Source organism: Sus scrofa, chromosome 6 (assembly GCF_000003025.6).
Source record: "Sus scrofa isolate TJ Tabasco breed Duroc chromosome 6, Sscrofa11.1, whole genome shotgun sequence".
Taxonomy (NCBI): domain Eukaryota; kingdom Metazoa; phylum Chordata; class Mammalia; order Artiodactyla; family Suidae; genus Sus; species Sus scrofa.
Window position 1 is genome coordinate 60,048,461 of NC_010448.4, and position 22,230 is coordinate 60,070,690.

A 22,230-nucleotide genomic window follows, 5' to 3' on the forward strand; every position below is an offset into this window, starting at 1 on the left:
GGTCACTTTGCTGCACAGCAGAAATTGAAGGAGTATTCTAAATCAAGTATACATTAACAAAAAATTTAAAAATCCTCTTCTTTGCTTTCTTGGCCTCCATGTCTCCTCTCGGAATTCCTTCTGCCATAAGACAAGAACCTCTGCTCTGGTAACAGGTTGGGTGTTCTTTTGGAGTATTCCAGACTGCAGCATCTGTCATGGACAAAGGTATTTTCTTGTTCCATGTAACTATACATTTGGGAAGGTGAAATCTATCTCAGACACTTTTTCCCTGACAACCACTTTCTCAGTGTGGGTTAGGTGAACATTTGCCAATAAGCCATGTCATAAGGGAGCCCAGTCAAGTGATGGATCTTCAGTCCGGAGGGTTTATTTCTGAGGGTCCATTGGCTCCATCCACATGGTCACATTAGGACAAGAAGCTCTATGCACCATCTTCATCCTGAGGGCCAGTCGGAGACGTTGCCAATACGCATTCATTCTTCGCCCCTTTCGAAGCAATGCACAACTGAGTTCTATGTCTGAGTTGCTGCAAGATGAGAACCCATCCCTACTTATGTCTGTGGAAATCCCTTCCTCTGTCCTGACCATGCAGTGAACCCATCTCATCTCAGAACTCCTAGCATTGCTTCTTCATTTTTTTATAAACCCAGAAGAGTGAAGGTGTTGAATGCAATTGTTTATTCAACTGCATTAACTGTGCGATTAATTTCCAAAGAAGGAAGCAACTTTATTATTTCAATATTCTTCTGCAATAAGTACAATATTTTCAATCATTTAAAATGTTTATCTGGGAGTTCCCGTCGTGGTGCAGTGGTTAACGAATCCGACTAGGAACCATGAGGTTGCGGGTTCGGTCCCTGGCCTTGCTCAGTGGGTTAACGATCCGGCGTTGCCGTGAGCTGTGGCGTAGGTTGCAGACGCGGCTCGGATCCTGCGTTGCTGTGGCTCTGGCGTAGGCCGGCAGCTACAGCTCCAATTGGACCCCTAGCCTGGGAACCTCCATATGCCGCGGGAGCGGCCCAAGAAATGGCAAAAAGACAAAAAAAAAAAATGTTTATCTGATGTCTACCTTTAGATAGAATCTGTGAAATTTCATAACTTTAAAAACCAACCTGCATTTTAAAATGTATACTCCTTACTAGAGAGAAGGAAATGTGAATCAAATAAAAATGCAAAGAGAACAGATAATATGAATAAGAGGGTTAGTTTCAATTGCAATCATTCATCTCTATATAAAATTTCACCTCATCAGGAGATGAGGTAGTTTCTGCAGGAAAATTCTGCTTTATGGAAGTAGAATCTTAGAAGTAGAAGGAATGAGATATTTATGCCTTTAGATTACACGTGAAGAGTATGCCTGTAGCATGGGTTTTCTGAATGAAATTTTTCCCCACAGAGGATATAACCTTGATTGTGGAAACAACCATCCATTACCCAAGGTCTAGGTACCCATTCTTATAAATGCAATGTCATTTTCTCTTACAACTTTCAAGATTTTCTCATTACATTTGATTTTATTTGTTCAACTATGAAAATATCCAAGTAAAATATGTGTTGCTTTCATACTTCAGGTTTGTTAAGGTTCTTGGTTCTGTAGGCTTGCTTTTTAAACAAAATTAGGAAGTTTGATTCCTGGTGTCTGCTATGTTTTAAGGAAGTTTTTCAATCCCGTTCCCCCCTCCAATCCTTCCACGACTTTAATGACATGCCTGTTGTAATGATATTTGTTCCATGGGCCACTCTTAACTCTATTTTAGTCTTGTATTCATTTGCTGCCAGGATCCAACGTTCAGGTTCAAGTCCCTTTCTGGTACCGTGACTTTTCTAGAGGCACCCAGCTCTTCCCACACATCCTAGTTTTATATATCTCTCTCTTTTTTTTCTTCTTCTTAGGGCTGCACCTATGGCATATGGAAGTTCCCAGGTTAGAGGTCGAATTGGAGCTGCAGCTCCCAGCCTACACTACAGCCACCGCAACATTGGATCTGAGCCACATCTGTGACCTATCCTATGGCTTGCAGCGACGCTGGATAAATACGTCACTGAATGAGGCCAGGGACTGAACCCACATCCTCACAGATGCTGTGTTGGGGTCTTGACCCACTGAGTCACAGGGGAATCTCCTCTCTTTATTTTTTTATAGCACTAGGAAAGCTAACACCTGGAATGGAATAGCATAGCCCACAAAATGAAATAGGGGGGAAGATATACCAGCATTATTCCGTACTCGACACAATTATTGTTCCTTAATTAAAGTAGTGGTGGTGTGTCTGCACTCTAACAGACTTTGTACTCACACGGGTGATAAAAGAGATGCCAAGAATTGCGAGGTCTTTGCTTTCATGTGTGTTACATGCTCACGAGAAGAACAATCTTTAGTCAGAGAACCACTGAACTCACTCTACATGGAATTATTCCTCTGAATAAAAGGCAGTGTTTCCACAAAGCACAGAAGAATGATTTGACCTAACCAAGATGTTCAGTGTGGTGCCCCCCCAGGAAGGTTGGATTTGAGAAAGTGGAGCAGGGTTCAGAAAGCTGCATTGAAGGAGATGTTGGCGCATTTGCAGTAGAAGTGATGAGTGAGCTCGTGAGAATGCCCTTTGGCTGAACGAAGGTTTTTTTTTTTTCTTTCCACAGTGGATATGACCTTTGACATGGGTACCACCCAAGAGTCCCCATCATTCCTGATAACTTGAAAAGGCATTGAGTTAGTGCTAAAAGTAGAATAAAATCATGAAGACATACTAAGTAGGACGCCAAAGACAGCGAAAAGAGCAATTTCTTGGTGAAAAGCCTGCTGGAAATCCAGAGGAAGTGTGTGGTCATCTCTGGTGTTGGGGGCACTGCAGGCTTTCAGATGTGTTGGGGGTGGAACCTAGAAGTGGCTCAAATTACAAGCAGTTGCAGGCACAACTTTTTCTTGAAGCGTCAGGTAGTGAATATTTCAGGCTCATGGTTTCTGTCTAACCTACTTCAAGCTGCCCTTGTATGTGGAAGCAGATGTATTGCAACTGCATTCCAATAAAATGCTCCAATGCTTTCCCCAACAATAGCCTCCTCTCCCCATGGAATTATGTTAGGCTTGGGATACATAGCATTTTGAGGAACGTTGGCTTTGAAATGGGGTACGTTCCATATGAAAAAGGCCCTGAGTAACCAGAATCATGGGATGTAAAAATCACAGAAAAAAAGGCTCCAGATCCAAGACGACATTCACCCTTTTGTTGAGGTGAAAAAGCATTGAGGAATCGCCATGCTATGTTCCACGGTGGTTATACCCATTTACATTCTCACCAGCGGTGCAGACGTTCAGAATCTGAGAGAGGAGGGATGCATCTTTGTGTGTAACTGAATCATTGTGAGCAGAAATCATCCCCACATTGTCAATCAACTGTACTTTAATAAAGATTTTAAAAATTAAAAATAGGAGTTCCTGTCGTGGTGCAGTGGTTAACAAATCCGACTAGGAACCATGAAGTTGTGGGTTCGGTCCCTGGCCTTGCTCAGTGGGTTATAAGATCCAGCGTTGCTGTGAGCTGTGGTGTAGGTTGCAGATGCAGCTCGGATCCCGTGTTGCTGTGGCTCTGGTGTAGGCCGGTGGCTACAGCTCCGATTCGACCCCTAGCCTGGGAACCTCCATATGCTGTGGGAGAGGCCCTAAAAAAGGCAAAAAGACAAAAAAAAAATTAAAAATATAAAAAAACTCATAGAAACAGAAAGTAGAATGGTGGTTTCCAAGGGCTGGGGGAAAGAGGAGCTAGAAAGCTGGTATTCAATGAGGAAAAGTGTCCGTCCTACAAGATGAAAAATTTCTCGGGATATGTTGCATAACAAAGGGCACATAGCTAAATACGTGATGTACTCGCAACAGGGTAAATTTATACTATGTGAGTTTTGCTTTTTTTTTTTTTTTTTTTACTGCATTCACATGCTACAACAGCGATAAACCCTGAGGACATTGCACTAAACGGAATGAGCCAGTCAGAAACGGGAATCGAACATACAGGGCCACTTGCGAGGGTCCGTGGGGTAGTTAAATTCAGAGACGGTCAGTCGAATGGCAATTGCCACGGGGTGAGAGGGCGGAGGAGAGAGGAGCTCTTTTTTCATGAATGTGGAGTGTCACTTTGGGAAGAGGAAAACGTTCCTGAGAGGGGTGGTGATGGTTGCCCAGTAACGTGAAGCCGTCTAATGCCTTTGAACTAGACATTGAAACATGCTTCAGCGGTCAATTTCATGCTACATATGCCCTTCCACAATTAACATACACAAAAGTTGGGGTCGAAAACCATAAGAACATTTAACTGTCCTAAGAAAAAGCAACACAAAATATTTGAGGAACACACCCTCTTGGAAACGTAGTGAAGGACGCACTCGACGCACCCTCGAGTGTCCCATAAATTAGACTTTGATTCCGAACCAAGGTTTTCCACAAGGAATGCAGAAAACTTCTCTCACCTGCTGTGTGGTTCCTCATTAAGGTCTTCTTCCTAATTGCCAGGAGTTGCCTTTAACCACCTGAGGAGGAGGAGGGTGATTACACTGGGGATAAGACTGGCTCCTCACGGGCGCTGCCCGGTGCTCTCCACACACGGCCTCTGACGCAGCCGCTGCGGTGATTACGGCTTCTCCGCGGGGAGATCAGCTCTATGGACAGTGTCCCCATAACGATGGCTCACCCTGTTTGACACCTCCCTGCACAGAACTTTGCAGCCAGGACCCGTCAGGTGAGCGCGTCCTTCTGTTCCATCTAAGGGCAGAAACCGGAACAGCAGTGTTCTCCCGTAGTAGAGGATGTTGGAGAACAGGCTGTGTACCAACATCGGGCAGGATACCTGCTGGCGAGCCTCACTCTGAGCAACTTCATCCAGGCTCTGACTGGGTGGGGGTTTTACACATGGAACAGAGAGTGCGGTTACCAGAGGGGTCACGCTAGGATTTCCTGTAAATGAGATGTAAGGCCGTTCATTCGTTAACAAAGGTTTATGGGATTCTTTGGGGCTCTAGTAATACCCAGCTGCCTGAAATGCCAGAAAATTTTCAGGTCATTACAATTCAAAGGACAGACAAGAATAAGTAATTTCTGTGTTTCCTCCCTCTGTCGCACTGGAGATGGTGTGTATAGGCTGTAGATGAGGCTCACAGGGCGAAGTAACGCTTAGTCGATAAGGAGAATAGTACATGTCCTCACGTAGCTCTCAAGGTATGAGGAAGAGAGAGGAAAAAGGCATAAACATAACAACAAAAGTATGAATTTCATTTGGAGGTAAAGACAGCGAAGCAGTTAAAGTGACTGAGAATGATTAGCAGGTGATTCTGAGCAGGTGCAATCACCTGGGCTGGAGTCTGAGAAAGAGCAAAACATCGGAAGTGAAGGGAGCAGGGAAATTGAGGAGGGGGCAGAACAGCGGTTGCTGGGATGAATCCAAAACGTGTTTCTTGTTTTTCAGTCAAAGGGACTCTGCTTGCTTTTGTGTGAAAAGGGAGAGAGAACGGACGTGAATTTGGAAAACGCGTTATGTGCCTGCTGATATGTATTATCCTCACTTGTAATCCTGCCAGCGGTAAGTCACGAAATGAATGTATACATACATACAATTTGTCGTTGTAAGAAATCAAATTTTTGGTTTTGTTGGTCTTTTCTATTTTTCTCAGCTATCTATTTACTTCAGATTATTGTTATGTCTTTCCTTCTCCTACCTTGGGGCATGGTTTGTTCTTTCTTTCGTTCCATGAGGTCTTAGGTTATTGCCAATTTTTCCTTTTTAAAATGTTATTTGGGAGTTCCCGTCATGGCTTGGTGGTTAATGAATCCGACTAGGAACCATGAGGATGCAGGTTTGATCCCTGGCTTTGCTCAGTGGGTTGAGGATCTAGCGTTGCCATGAGCTGTGGTGTAGGTTGCAGACGCGGCTTGGATCCCGCGTTGCTGTGGCTCTGGTGTAGGCTGGTGGCTACAGCTCCGATTCGACCCCGAGCCTGGGAACCTCCACATGCCAGGGGAGTGGCCCAAGAAATGGCAAAAAAGACAAAAAAAATGTTATTTGTAGTTTTAAATTTTAGGAAAAAATGAAAACTTATGGGTCATTAGAAACAACGTGCATAAAATACAGTTGCACTACAAATAATTTAAATACCTCCAGAACTTTTATCTAGAAAAACACGGCACCAAGGTGCTTTTTCCCTCTGGAATTTGTGTCAGAAAAGGAGTTGACCTGGATCAATGTTTTGGATCCTTCTGACTAATTCGTGCTATGTTTCAAATCGAGGTAAAACGTGTTGTTGGGAAAAAAAACATAAAGTACCTTCACTATGGAAAGAGTATTAATGAGACTGTCTTGTGTCCAGCGTAATTTTCCCTTGTTAGGCTACAGATCTCCAAAACTCTGCTTTCTTACAAAACTGATCTCCATATCCTTTCACACACAAGCCCTTCTTTTCTTCTCTCTGAGCCACTTCTCTCCACCAATTTGCTTCTGCATATTTGACCACATCGCCTACCTCGGGTGTGTGGAATCACAAACAACTTTGTTTTCCTGTCGGGCTGGTTTCATTTGCATGTTGTCCTGAAGATTCATCCATGTGGTTCCATGTGACAAGATTTCCTTCCTTTTAAAGGCTGAATAATATTCCACGGTGGGTACCTAGCATAGTTTGTTTACTCATTCATCTGAAGATCAGATGTGGGTTGTTTCATCTCTTCACTATTGTGAATGGTGCTGCCATGGACATGAGTTTGCAAATGTCTGTTCAAGTTTGCTTTATAATATTTTGAATAGACACCTAGGGCTTGGATTATTTGATCATGGGGTAGTTCTGCTTTCAATTTCTGCCACAGTGGTGGTTCCATCTCATAAGTCATGGTGCCCAAGAGCTTGAAGGTCTCCTCCTTCTCCGATAACACACACTTGCTACTTCCTGTTTAAAATATAGTAGCTACGTTAATTGCTGTGAGACGACCTCTCATTTTGGTTTCTGTTTGCATTTCTCTAAACGATGTCAAACACCTTTTCGTGTTTTGGTTGGCTGTTTGTATGCCGTCTTTAGAGAAATGCGTACTTAAAGTCTTTTGCTCATTTACTAATCAGGTTGTTTAAGTTATAGGAGTTCTTTGTAAATTTTATATGTGGATGTGTCGCATCAGTTAGTGGATTCGTAGGTATTTTCTTCCATCGTGCAGGGTTTATCTCGCTGTATCGATCGTGTCCTTTGACTCACAGCAGTTGTGAGTCAGGTACAGTCTCATTTGCCTACTTCTGCTTTTGTTACCTGTGCTTTTCACAACATAGCAGAGAAATCATTGCTAAATCTAACACAAAGAATTTTTCTCCTATTCATTTCTTCTAGGAGTTTGATAGTTTTGCATCTTACATCTAGGCCTTTAATATATTTTGAAATAATTTTTTATATGTTGTAACATAATTGTCTAGCCTCTTCATTTTATACGTGGATATGCAATATGCTCAACAGTATTTGTTGAAGAGACTGTGTTTCACCACTCAGAGATTGGGCCATGCTTGTGAAAAATAATTTTGATCATAGACACAATGGTGTATTTCTGGGCTTGCTAATTTCTCCATTATGTCTATGTCTGCCTTCATATCAGTAGCGTGAATATTTTGCTTAGTATTTTATTTAAAAATTTTTTATTGTTACTTCCTCAGTACATTTTTTTCTACTGTGCGGCATGGTAAGCCAGTTACACATACATGTATACATTCTTTTTTCTCCCATTATCATGCTCCATCATAAGTGACTAGACATAGTTTCTAGAGCTACACAGCAGGATCTCATTGCTAATCCATTCCAAAGGCAATAGTTTGCATATACTAACTCCAAGCTCCCAATCCATTCCACTCCCTCCCCCTCCCTGTTGGCAACCACAAGTCAATTCTCCAAGTCCATGATTTTCTATTCTGTGGAAAGATTCATTTGTGCCCTATATTAGATTCAAGATATGTGATATCATATGGTATTTGTCTTTCTCTTTCTGACCTACTTCACTCAGGATGAGAGTCTCTAGCTCCACCCATGTTGGTGCAAATGGCATCATTTTGTTATTTTTCATGGCTGAGTAGTATTCCATTGTGTGTATCTTCCACGTCTTCCTAATCCAATCATCTGTTGATGGACATTTAGGTTGTTTCCATGTCTCGGCTATTGTGAATAGTGCTGCAGTGAACATGCAGGTGCATGTGTCTGTTTTAAGTAGAGTTTTGTCCGGATAGATGCCCAAGAGTGGGGTTGCTTGGTCATGTGGTAGTTCTATGTATAGTTTTCTAAGGTACCTCCATACTATTCCCCATAGTTGTTGTACCAGCTTACATTCCCACCAGGAGTGCAGGAGGGTTCCCTTTTCTCTACACCCTCTCTAGCATTTGTTATTTGTGGACTTATTCATGATGGCCATTCTGACTGGTATGAGGTGGTATCTCATGGTAGTTTTGATTTGCATTTCTCTAATAATCAGTGATGTTGAGTATTTTTTCATGTGCTTGTTGGGCATCTGTACATCTTCCTTGGAGAAATGTCTATTCAGGTCTTTTGTCCATTTTTTCCACTGGGTTGTTGGTTTTTTTGCTGTTGAGTTGTATAAGTTGTTTGCATATTTTAGAGATGAAGCCCTTGTCAGTTGCATCATTTGAAACTGTTCTGAATGGGAGAAAATAGTTTCAAATGATTAGTATTTTTTGTCTTAAGTTTTAAAATCAGAAACTGTGAGACCTTGAAATTTGTTCTTCTGCAATAGTGTTTTGAGTATTCGGGATTCACTCAACATTCTTTATGAGTTTTAGTTTTTAAGGTTTTTCTAGCTTATTGAAGTATAATTGACTTAAAATGTTGTATATAGTTTCAGGTGTACAATAATGTGGATCAGTTAGACATAGATATATGCCCATTTTTTCCCATATAGGCTGTTACAAGTTACTGAGTAGATTTTCCTGGGCTATCAGTAGCTTCTTGTTAATCATCTGTAGTATGCATAATAAGGTTTTATTACAGGCTGTTTGTTTTCCTTTCATAATAATTGTGTTTATCGCTATCAAATTCTAAAATTTTATCTATAGTAATTTAATCATATCCCCCTTCAAATGAATAGCATGAATGTTACATTAATAATTTCATGATATAATGGAATAATGTTCCACATAAGTCTTTTCTGGAGAGGTAATTTTTAATATATATGTATAAATATTTGAAGTATTCTGAAAATATATTTTCTTTTAAAAGATGATAAATAAAAGACAATATAAGAAAGGCAGTGTATACATATGTATGACTGGGTCCTAGCAGAAACTGGTACAACACTGAAAATCAACCATAAACCAACAAAAATATTTCAAAAGGAAGAAATATAGTATTTTTTAAATGGACAAATAATTGATATAATGTTATAGTAGTTTTATGCATAAAACATAATGGCTTGAAATAGGTACATATTATAAAATGAGTACTACCATGAGTTTAGATAATATGAATCCCCACACACAATTAGATTATTATATTTTGCTTGAGAACTTGTAAGATTTATCTTAGGGTCACCATGCTGTACAGTAGTAAAAAATAACGTATTGGTGAAATTAAAAAAAATCCTTCAATAAAAAAAGATTTATTTTAGGAAAATTCAAATATGCAGTATTGGAAATACTGCAAAGTCATAATACTAGACACTGCATCCCCAGGACCTACTTATCTTACGACTGACGCTTAGAGCTTTTAACCATTTTCCTCTCTTTTTGCTCACCCCTCACAACCTGTCTCGGGCAGTCACCCACCTGTTCTGTGACTCCCGATTTTTATGTTTTGTTAAGGTGTAATTGATTTACAGTGCTGTCAGCCCTGCTGCACAGCAGTGACCCAGGCACACGCATGCACACACTCCTTTTCTCAGGCTGTCTTCCATTGTGTTCTATCCAAAGATTCTTTACATGATTTTTTTTCCATTGCTGCAAAAAATGTTGGAATTGTGATAGAGATTGCGCCGAATCTGTAGATGGTTTTGTGCCGTTTTGACATTTCAGCAAGACTCAGTCCTCCAACCCGTGAACACAGGGGTCTTTTCATGTGTTTTGCAGTCTTTGCTCTTTTTCATCACGGTGTTCTGGTTTTCAGCGTTTAATTCTTTCACTTCCTTGACTTGGCGTAGGCATCACTATTTATTCCTTTGATGTTATTGTAAATTATTTTCTTTACATATTATGTTGTTCATTTAACCTTTTAATTGAAAAGGCTTCACTGATTGGTTAATTTGTGAAAGGCATTCTCCTCTTTCATGTCCTCCCCTTTGCAACATCGAGAACATCAATACCCAGACCACACCTGGTCTTCCTCTTGTCCTCTCTCTTCCTTACCTTCCACTCCACCTCCTCCAATGCCCCAGTGCCTACAGAGCACTCGCATCCTAACCTTCCTTGCCCTTTCATGCTTCCATGCTGACTCCTCTGGCCAAGGCCTCACACCCAGGAAAGAAAGATGGGGTCCAATCTGACACTCGCCTCTGGGCGAGGAGACTTAACTGCCTAGATCCTACTTTCTTCCCTAGTGTAGGCACTTTTTTCCTTTGGCTATAAAATTAGCTCTTAGAACAGATCTTGATACATCCTAAGATATTTGATGTGTTGTGTTTCCATGTTTGTTTGTCTTAAGATACGTTGCCTTTGCTTTTGTGCACCATTCGTTGTCCCAGAGTTTGTGGTTTAATTTCTACATATTTGTAAATGCCCCACATTGCCTGCCTGTATTATTTTCTACCTTTGCATCAGTGTGGTCGGATGATACTTGATAGGATTTTAAAATCGACATCTTTTCCCTGGACACAACCTACGATGTGTCCTGGTGAACGTTTCTCATGTGTGCTCAAGAAGAATGGGTATCTTGCTGCTCTTGGCCAGAATAGTTAGAAGGTACCTGCCAGGTCCTGTTGTCCAAGTTCCATCGGTCCCTGTTGACTTTCTTCCTGGATGATCCACCGGCGTGGAAAGGGTGAATGCTGCTCGTGTTGTCATCTACATGGATGGAAGAGGGCTTCCTTGTTTACCCTGGGGCAGTAAGTGGAGAGAGAGACCTTCAATGTGATGAACTCTAACGCACTTTGTAGTCTCACAAAATAGTGCCCGTGTTAGCCTGCCATTTATTTATTCTACCCATTTTACAGGCTGTTATTCCGCCCTCCTATCCTTGGCCTTGGTAGGTAATAACATAAGTGAGGAAGACATAACTTATACCCTGATAATAATTTTTATCACTCAGTAAGAACTTTGTTCTAGCCACTGTGGTCAACAGTGGACCTGAAAACCACCTTATATGTCCACACCATATTTACGAGCTATTTTTTTTTTTTTTTAACTATTTCGAACTTTACTTTTTAAATGAGGAGACTTATACCTGGAGTGTAAATAAAGACCCCTACTTAAGACTAAACTCACGAGCCAGTGATCTTGACCCAAAATAAGAGATGATAAGTGGATGATTAGCTGCAGATCATGGACTCTCAAACTGTTCAACAGCTTCTAAACCCAAGGACCTACTATTGCTGGCATATTATCAATAAGGAAACAAGGTTCTCAGACCTGAAGGATGTGTGGGGACTAAGGAACAAGGCCCCAGATGGGTGAATCCAAAGCTGATATTTATAAGCTATTTATTAATAAATGCTGGTATCTCTGGTCTTTTTTTTAATCAATTTATTTAATTACATAATTATTTTATAATTCACTTTTCCCTCTGTCTTTGACAATGGCTCTGAATCCTACAATAATCACTAAAATTATTGGCTTTGGAAGACTTTACACCTTTAACCAGTTAAGTCATCTGTTGTGTTATATGTCACAGAACCTTCTTTTTCAATCATAAAGGCTGTGATCCACCTTTTTTTTTTTTAACTTGGCCATCTCTGTGTACTGTGATGGATCTTGGCTTCGGGTGCCTAGTCCTTCTCATTTATAGTATCTCGAGCAAGTAAACACTCAGAGAACTCGAAGGCACTCAATAACTAGTGAAGATGTGAAGCAATATCTGTGCATTGGGTCTAGTAATAGAAGAGTTTTATTAGATTTGAAGTGTAATTGACTAATAAAATTGTATGTATTAAGAGGGTACAATTGATGTAGAGATTGAATGGTTTGCTTTTTTCATATATACTGAGGTGAGCTGGAGACCATGCTGGTAAAACACCGCAAGAACTGGCATCTCTCAAAAAGTTAAGATCTGCACAGTTTTAAATAATAAGAATTTTTGGCCACGGAGAATATTTTTCATTCTGAATAGAACATCTGGGGGACATTTTCGTGACACGTGTATTCAGAGGGCTACCAATTTTTTGAAATGTATTTTGTAGAGTGTGACTTTCACGTATAAAGATGAGATTCCTCCAACATTGAAAATACATTATCTAGCAATTCTAATGATCGAGATAATGAATGTATACGACATGGCATTTCCACTTACTGTTCTCAGTATTATAATGTAAGTATGAAGTGTACGGTTTCATAGTGTAAAGGAGGATAATCACGAATGATAAACATGGTGCAGTGTAGTTTTGTCTTTCTCTCCACTCAGTCATTTACAAAGAAGACAATTATTCACACCCATTAGTGTGTAAACCACATTTAGACCAAGAGAGGAATGAGTCCTAAATTCAGGGATCTTACACTGTGTTGGGGAGGAAAATATTAAAGTAAATAAATAGAAAATAATAGTGGTAAAATGTGAAATAGATGTCAGCGGTGTGTTCTGCAGTTGAAGGCCTTCCTGTGGAAAAGGACAGAGCTGCGCCTCTCAGGAGAAGAGAAGGCTGAGCATCATCCTTCCGGGTCACGTGCCTAGCAAGTGGCCTCATGTCTGCCAGGGCGGAGCCTGCTCCTAACTCCAGCCCCCTCTGAAGCCGTTTCCATGCCTTTCCAGAGCAACGTGCTAAGAACCACAGGGGAGGTAATGTGAAGACCATTTTTCTGTTACAGATCGGGGTTGGGATGTTAGCCAATGTCATTCTCTTCTTCCGCAGTGTCTCCCCAGTCGTGCTTGGGTGCAAGTTAAGGCCCACACACACGATTCTCATCCACATGGCTGTGGCCAACGCCTTGGTTCTTCTCTCCACTGGGATTCCCCATACAATGGGAACATTTATCTTAAGGCAACACCTGTCTAGTTCGGGGTGTAAAGTTTTATATTACACCCACCAAATATCTCGCAGTACCACCCTGTGCTCCACCCGTGTCCTGAGCACCTATCAGCGTGCCACTATCATCCCAGGAGAGCAGGGAGGACAGCGTTTAGGAAAATCAGTTAAAAGCACTAAAGAGCAGAATGAATATGGCAGAGGAACAAATTAGTGACTTAGAAGATAGAATAATGGAAGTAACACAATCAGGACAGCAGATAGAAATCCAAATGACAAAACACGAAACAACATAGGAGATCAGTGGGATAATATAAAAGTGGGCCAATCTAGGTATAATAGGGATTCCAGAAGGAGAAGAAAAAGAAAAGGGGATTGAAAATATATTTTAATTGTTCAGAGTATTCTATGAGTTTTTGTATTTCTGCAGTATTTGTTAGATTTCTTCTTCATTTCTTATTTTGTTTATTTGGGTTTGTTCTCTCCACTTCTTGGTTTGTCTGGCCAGAAGTTAGTCAATTTTATTTGCCTTTTCAAAGAGCCAGCTCTTGGTTTTACTGACTTTTTCCTATTGTTTTTTGAATCTCTCTTTTTATTGATTTCTTCTCTTATATTCATGATTTCCTTTCTTCTGCTGACTTTAGGTTTTGTTTGTTTTTCTTTTTCTAATTCATTTAGGTGTTGGGTTAGGTTGTCAATTTTAGATTTTTCTGCTTTTTTGAGGAAGGCCTGTATCACTATGAATTTCCCTCTAAGCACTGCTTTTGTGGAATCCCATTGAATTTGAATGGTTGTATTTCATTATCATTTGTTTTGAGGTATTTTTAAATTTCCGTTTTGATTTTCTTCTTGACCCATTGTTTTTTTATTTTTATTTTTATTTTTAATTTTTATTATATTTTATTTTCCCACTGTACAGCAAGGGGATCAAGTTATCCTTACATGTATACATTTTTTCCCCCACCCTTTGTTCTGTTGCAACATGAGTATCTAGACATAGTTCTCAATGTTACTCAGCAGGAACTCCTTGTAAATCTATTCTAGGTTGTGTCTGATAAGCCCAAGCTCCCGATCCCTCCCACTCCCTCCCTCTCCCATCAGGCAGCCACAAGTCTCTTCTCCAAGTCCATGATTTTCTTTTCTGAGGAGATGTTCATTTGTGCTGGATATTAGATTTCAGTTATGAGTGACATCATATGGTATTTGTCTTTGTCTTTCTGGCTCATTTCACTCAGTATGAGATTCTCTAGTTCCATCCATGTTGCTGCAAATGGCATTATGTCATCCTTTTTTATGGCTGAGTAGTATTCCATTGTGTATATATACCACATCTTCCGAATCCAATCATCTGTCGATGGACATTTGGGTTGTTTCCATGTCCTGGCTATTGTGAATAGTGCTGCAATGAACATGCAGGTGCATGTGTCTCTTTTAAGTAGAGTTTTGTCCGGATAGATGCCCAAGAGTGGGATTGCGGGGTCATATGGAAGTTCTATGTATAGATTTCTAAGGTATCTCCAAACTGTTCTCCATAGTGGCTGTACCAGTTTACATTCCCACCAGCAGTGCAGGAGGGTTCCCTTTTCTCCACAGCCCCTCCAGCACTTGTTATTTGTGGATTTATTAATGATGGCCATTCTGACTGGTGTGAAGTGGTATCTCATGGTTGTTTCGATTTGCATTTCTCTTATAATCAGCGATGTTGAGCATTTTTTCATGTGTTTGCTGGCCATCTGTATATTGTCCTTGGAGAACAGTCTATTCAGGTCTTTTGCCCATTTTTCCATTGATTGATTGGTTTTTTTGCTGTTGGGTTGTATAAGTTGCTTATATATTCTAGAGATTAAGCCCTTGTCCGTTGCATCATTTGAAACTGTTTTCTCCCATTCTGTAAGTTGTCTTTTTGTTTTCTTTTGGGTTTCCTTTGCTGTGCAAAAGCGTTTCAGTTTGATGAGGTCCCATGGGTTTATTTTTGCTCTAATTTCTATTGCTTTGGGAGACTGACCTGAGAAAATGTTCATGATGTTGATGTCAGAGAGTGTTTTGCCTATGTTTTCTTCTAGGAGTTTGATGGTGTCCTGTCGTATATTTAAGTCTTTCAGCCATTTGGAGTTTATTTTTGTGCATGGTGTGAGGGTGTGTTTTAGTTTCATTGCTTTGCATGTTGCTGTCCAGGTTTCCCAGCAATGCTTGCTGAATAGACTTTCTTTATCCCATTTGATGTTCTTGCCTCCCTTGTCAAAGATGAATTGACCATAGGTGTCAGGGTTTATTTCCGGATTCTGTATTCTGTTCCATTGGTCTGTCTGTCTGTTTTGATACCAGTACCACACTGTTTTGATGACGTGGCTTTGTAATATTTCTTGAAGTCTGGGAGAGTTATGTCTCCTGCTTGGTTTTTGTTCCTCAGAATTGCTTTGGCAATTCTGGGTCTTGTGTTGTTTCATATAAATGTTTGGATTGTTTGTTCTAGTTCTGTGAAAAATGTCATGGGTAATTTGATAGGGATTGCATTGAATCTGTAGATTGCTTTGGGTAGTATGGCCATTTTTATAATATTGATTTTCCCAGTCCAGGAACATGGAATATCTTTCCATTTCTTTACATCTTCTTTGATTTCTTTGATTAAAGTTTTATAGTTCTCGGCATATAGGTCCTTTACCTCCTTGGTCAGGTGTATTCCGAGGTATTTGATTTTGTGAGGTTCAATTTTAAAAGGTATAGTATTTTTGTATTCCTTTTCTAAGGTTTCATTGCTGGTATACAGAAATGCGACGGCTGTTTTTTTATTTATTTTTATTTTTATTTTTTGTCTCTTTGCTCTTTCTTGGGCCGCTCCCGTGGCATATGGAGGTTCCCAGGCTAGGGGTCTAATCAGAGCTGTAGCCACAGGTCTATGCCAGAGCCACAGCAACACGGGATCTGAGCCACGTCTGCAAACTACACCACAGCTCATGGCAACGCTGGATCGTTAACCCACTGAGCAAGGGTAGGGACCGAACCCTCAACCTCATGGTTCCTAGTCGGTTTTGTTAACCACTGCGCCACGACAGGAACTCCTGCGACTGACTTCTGAATGTTAATCTTATATCCTGCTACTTTGCTGAATTTATTAATCAGTTCAAGTAGTTTTGGGGTTGAGTCCTTAGGATTTTCTAGGTATAGTAGCATGTCATCTGCATACAGTGACAGTTTGATCTCTTCTCTTCCTATATGGATGCCTTTGATTTCTTTTGTTGGCCTAATTGCTGTGGTTAGGACTTCCAAAACTATGTTGAAGAGCAGTGGTGAGAGTGGGCATCCCTGTCTTGTTCCAGATTTGAGTGAGAAGGCCTTCAGTTTTTCCCCATTGAGGATTATATTTGCTGTGGGTTTATCATAAATGGCTTTGATTATATTCAGGAATGTTCCCTCTATACCCACTTTGGCGAGGGTCTTGATCATGAATGGATGTTGGACTTTGTCAAATGCTTTTTCTGCGTCTATTGAGATGATCATATGGGTTTTGACTTTTCTTTTGTTAATGTGGTGTATGATGCTGATTGATTTGCGTATGTTGAACCATCCTTGTGAACCTGGGATGAACCCAACCTGGTCATAGTGTGTGATCTTTTTGATATGTTGTTGGATTCGGTTGGCTAAGATTTTGTTGAGCATTTTTGCATCTATATTCATCAATGATATTGGGCGGTAGTTTTCTTTTTTGGTGGTATCTCTGTCTGGTTTTGGAATGAGGGTGATGGTGGCCTCATAGAATGTCTTTGGGAGTATTCCTTCTTCTTCAACCTTTTGAAAGAGTTTAAGGAGGATGGGCACCAATTCCTCTTTATATGTTTGATAAAATTCACCTGTGAAGCCATCTGGTCCTGGACTTTTATTTGTAGGGAGTGATTTTATGACCTCTTCAATTTCATTTCTAGTGATGGGTCTGTTCAGTTGGTCTGTTTCTGCTTGATTCAGTTTTGGCAGGCTGTAAGATTCTAGAAAATTGTCCATTTCTTCCACATTGTCAAACTTGTTGCCGTATAGTTGTTCATAGTATTCTCTTATGGTTTTTTTTGCATTTCTGCTGTATCTGTTGTGATTTCTCCTTTTTCATTTATAATTTTGGTTATTTGAGTTCTTTCTCTCCTCTTTTTAGTGAGTCTGGCCAGGGGTTTGTCAATTTTGTTCACCTTTTCAAAGAACCAGCTCTTGGTTTTATTAATTTTCTCTATTGTTTTTTGAGTCTCTATTTTACTGATTTCTTCTTTGATCTTTATAATTTCCTTCCTTCTGCTGACTTTAGGTCTTTTTTGTTCTTCTTTTTCTAATTCATTTAAGTGGAGGGTTAAATTGTCAATTTGGGATCTTTCTTCTTTTCTGAGAAAGGCCTGTATTGCTATAAATTTCCCTCTGAGCACTGCTTTTGCAGCATCCCATAGATTTTGAGAGGTTGTGTCTTCATTATTGTTTGTTTCAAGGTAGTTTTTAATTTCCTTCTTGATTTCCTCATTGACCCATTGGTTTTTTAGTAGCATGTTAGGTTTTTTCTCTTTCCTTTTCCCATGGTTGATTTGTAATTTCATGGAGTTGTGGTCAGAGAAGATACTGGAGATAATTTCTATGCTCCTAAATTTGTTGAGGTTAGCTTTGTGTCCCAATATGTGGTCGGTTCTTGAGAATGTTCCATGTGCACTTGAGAAGACTGTGTATTCTGATTTTTTTGGATGTAGTGTCCTGAAGATGTCAATTAAGTCTAACTTTTCTATTGTTTCCTTTAGGATCTCTGTTGCTTTATTGGTTTTCTGTCTAGAGGATCTGTCCATTGATGTGAGTTGAGTATTAAAGTCTCCTACTCTGATTGTATTTCCATCAATTTCTCCCTTTATGTCTGTTAATATTTGTTGTGTGTATCTGGGTGCTCCTGTATTTGGGGCATATATGTTGATGATAGTAACATCCTCTCCTTGGATGGATCCCTTAATCATTAAGTAGTGTCCTTCTTTTTCTTTATGCCTTTTGTTTTAAAGTCTATTTTGTCTGATATGAGTGTTGCAACTCCTGCTTTCCTGTTATGTGTATTGGCGTGAAATATTTTTCCCCACCCTTTCACTTTCAATCTATATGTATCTTTTGTCCTAAGGTGAGTTTCTTGTAGGCAGCATATTGAAGGTTTTTGCCTTTTTATCCACTCAGCCACTCTGTGTCTTTTGATTGGGGCATTCAGTCCATTGACATTTAAGGTGATAATTGATAGATGATTATTTATTGCCATTTTGAACCTCGTGTTCCAGTTGATTCTATGGTTCTCCATTCTTCCTTTTTTTTTTGGTTAGATGGTTTCCTGTTATTATCTGCTTGAGTGTTATTTTTTTTTCCATTTTTTGCAAATGCAATATTTGGTTTTGGCTTGTGGTTGCCCTGTTTTTTAAGTATGCTAACCCCTTCCTATAATTGTGTGTTTTAGCCTGATGGTCCTTTAGGTTCAAACACTTCATTACTATATTAAAATTAAGAGAAACAAAGAAACAAACAAACAAAGGGTCTATTTATTTCCTAACATCCCTTGCCCACATTTTATGATTTTGATGACTTTTTTTTCTTTTTAATTTTATTTTGTTTAATTTAATTTTAAAATGTTCATGATTAAATCTGTATGCTGGCTTATTTGAGTGACTGCTCTCTGATTGTGGTGTCCTAATCCTACTTCTTCCTCTTCTTTTTTTTTCTTTTTCCTCCCTTTCTTTCCTTCCTTTCTTTTTTTGTTTAGAGAAGCCCTTTCAGTATTTCTTTTAGCCTGGGTTTTGTATTGCTGTATTCTTTTAGCTTTTGTTTGTTGGAAAAAATTTTTATTTTCCCTTCTATTTTAAATGATATTCTTGCTGGATAGAGTATTCTAGGTTGCATATTTTTTTCCTTTTAGCACTTTAAATATCTCTTGTCATTCCCTCCTGGCCTGTAGTGTTTCTGTAGAGAAATCAGCTGATGATCTTATGGGGGTTCCCTTGTAGGTAACATTCTGTTTTTCTCTTGCTGCCTTTAGGATCCTCTCTTTATCACTAACTTTTGCCATTTTTATTATGATGTGTCTTGGTGTGGGTCTGTTTGGGTTCAGTTTGTTTGGGGCCCTCTGTGCTTCTTGTATCTTGAACCCAGTATCCTTTAGATTTGGGAAGTTTCCATTGATAATTTCTTCAAATATATTTTCCATCCCCTTATCTTTTTCTACTCCTTCTGGAATTCCTATTATGTGTAGATTGGCCCGCTTTATATTATCCCATAGGTCTCTTATATTGCTTTCCTTTTTTTTGATTTGGTTTTCTGTCTGCTGCCCTGATTGGGTGATTTCCATTATTCTATCTTCCATATCACTGATTCATTCTTCTGCATTATTCATTCTGGTTTTTACTGCCCGTAGTTTTGTTTGTATCTCTGCAAATGAATGTTCTAGTTTTTCTTGGCTCCTCCTTATATTTTCTAGTTCCTTTCTGAGGGTATCTGCATTACTGTTCATATCTTCTCTTAATTCCTTCAGTATTTTCACTATTTCTCTTTTGAACTCCAGGTCTGTCAGACTGCAGAGATCTGTTTCATTGTTGACTGTTTTAGGTGAGTTCTCCTGTTGGTTTGACTGGGGGTGGTTTCTCAGCTTCTTCATCTTGCTTGTTGTTTTCTTTCTCCTGAAGGAGTTGTACTCTCCGTTATCGGGCAGTGTTTGCCTTGTCACTGCCGTGGAATATTTCCTGAGGGCTGGCATTGTTGGTCAGTCTTTTTTTGAGGCAGTGTGGCTTTTCTGGAGTGTTGGCAGGGCTAACAGAGTCTTGCTGAAGCAAAGGAGGACTTCCTGAGGGCAGACAGGACTGGGAGGTCCACACCAAGATGGGATTAGATTTCACTCGGCCAGGCAGAGCTTGCTCTGGTGTTTTGGGGCTGTGGGGCTCTTTCAGGGGGCTGGCGGTGCTGGGCAGCTGTTCTGTAGTAGTGCAGCACCCTCAAGTGCTGGAGCAGCTATCTGGGTCACTGAGAACCTAAGAGGCTCTTCCCTAGGGCAGCCCGACTCAGAAGGACTGTCTGAGAATGTAGGCAGATCTTTTCACAGTCTGACCAAGCTTGTTCTATCTTTTTTGGACTGCAGGGGCTCTTGCAGGAGGCTGGCAGTGCTGGGCAGCTGTTCCACGTGAGTGAGGCACCCCCCAAGGGCTGGAGCAGCTAGCTGGGCCACTGCAAACCCAAAAGATTCTTCCCCAGGGCAGCCCGACTCAGGACTGTCCAAGAATTAGGCAGATCTATTCACGGCCTGGCCAAACTTATTGTAGCTTTTCTGGGCTGCAGGGGCTCCTGCAGGGAGCTGGTGGTCCTGTGCAGTTGTTCTGCGGAGTGCGGCTCCCCCCGAGAGCTGGAGTGGTTAGCTGGGCTGCTGTGAACCCAAGAGTCTCTTCCCCAGAGCAGCCCGACTCAGAAGGACTGTCCAAGAATTAGGCAGATCTTTTCATGGCCTGGCCAAGCTTGTTCTAGCTTTTCTGGGCTGCAGGCCTTTTCCTGGGTGCTGATCCGCGGGGGTGAAGCCCCTCCAAAGGGCAAGCAGGCCAGGGCAGGGACAGCCCTTGCAGTGGTAGGCCTCAGGCAATTGTTGAGGCCAGCCCTCCTGGATGGCAGGCAGCCCCAGGTCTGGCGAGTGTGTAGGGGGTGGTGGGGGTGGGGGGAGGGGATGCACTGGGAAGCACAGCTTTCTGCTAGCTAGCGGGCCTGAAAGCTTGCTGTGGCGTGGGGAGTATTCTATGGGGGCCACCCCTTCTTGTCTCCCCTCGCCAACACTGGTGCAGACCTGGCTCTTGTCCCAGGTTCCCTCTGATATGACTTTCCACTTCCCTGACCTTAGTGTATTGCTCCCTCCCCCTGTGACGCTCTGCTTTCTAGTCTCCCGGGCAGTCCCTGCCCCATCAAACTTGACAGACTGGTTTCTAGACCTCCCAAGTCTCTTCTCCACTCCGCCCGCCGAGCCCTTTCCTGGGGACTAACCTCCGGAGCTGAGGTCTCGGTGCCCAGCCCCCATCCAGCCATCTCAATTTTTGGTGACTGTGCCCATAGTTCAGATGGTCTGTCCAGTTCTCGCTCTGCTTTTGAGAACTCCAACTTACTGCTACACTCTTCTCTGCATCTGGAGATTCCTCCGATTCAGTTGATCTTTCTGTCAAGTAGGTGACTTTCCAGGGTGTGGGATCCCTTTCTCCTCTGCAGTTCCCTTTCAGGAGTGCCCATCCGGCTCAGATTCCCCTTCTCTCACTCTCCTCTCTTCTCTTGTTTTACCTAGTAATGTCACGAAATTCTTGCCGTCATTGGAGTTTAGGTTCTTCTGCCATCGATTGGTTGCTGTTCTGTGCTGGTCGTTTATCCTGTAGATGTGTTTTTTGTTGTTGTTGTTGTGTTTGTGGGAGAGGGAGAGCGTGTCCCCCTACTCCTCCGCTGTCTTGCCTCCTCCCCATTGTTTTTTTAGTAACAGGTCGTTTAGTCTCCATGTAGTCAGTTTGTTCTCATTTCTTTTCCTGTGGTTGATTTCTGGTTTCAAGCCATTATGGTCAGAGAATATACTCAAAATAATTTCTATACTCTTAAACTTGTCAAAGTTAGTTTTGTGCCCCAGTATATGGTCAATCCTTGAGAATGTTCCATGTGCACCTGAAAAGAATGTATATTCTGATTTTTGGATGTAAAATCCTGAAAGTGTCAATTAGGTCTAAGTTTTGTATTGTATCATTTAGGATCTCTGTTGCCTTATTGGTTTTCTGTCTAGAGGCTCTGTCCATTGAGGTGAGTGAGTTGTTAAAATCAATTTCTCCTTTTATGTCTGTTAGTATTTGTTGTATGTATCTGGGTACTCCTACGTTAGGGACATATATATATATATATATATATATATATATATATATATATATATAATTGAAATATCCTTTTCTTGAATGGATCCTTTTATAATTAAATAGTGTCCTTCTTTGTCTTTTTTATGGCATTCATTTTTGAGTCTCTTTTGTCTGATAGGAGTATTACATGTTCTATTTTCTTCTTTTTCACTGGCATGAAATATATTTTCCCATCCCCTCCCTGACAATCTTTATGAACCCTTTGCC

The 22,230-nt window shown here is 40.8% G+C and overlaps 1 long non-coding RNA gene across 1 annotated transcript; it reads left to right on the top strand.

The window, feature by feature from the left end:
• Positions 4,555-12,930, top strand: LOC110261067. Its single transcript, XR_002344822.1, has 3 exons — positions 4,555-4,733; positions 5,457-5,570; positions 12,745-12,930. It is a non-coding gene; the product is annotated as an uncharacterized LOC110261067 (long non-coding RNA).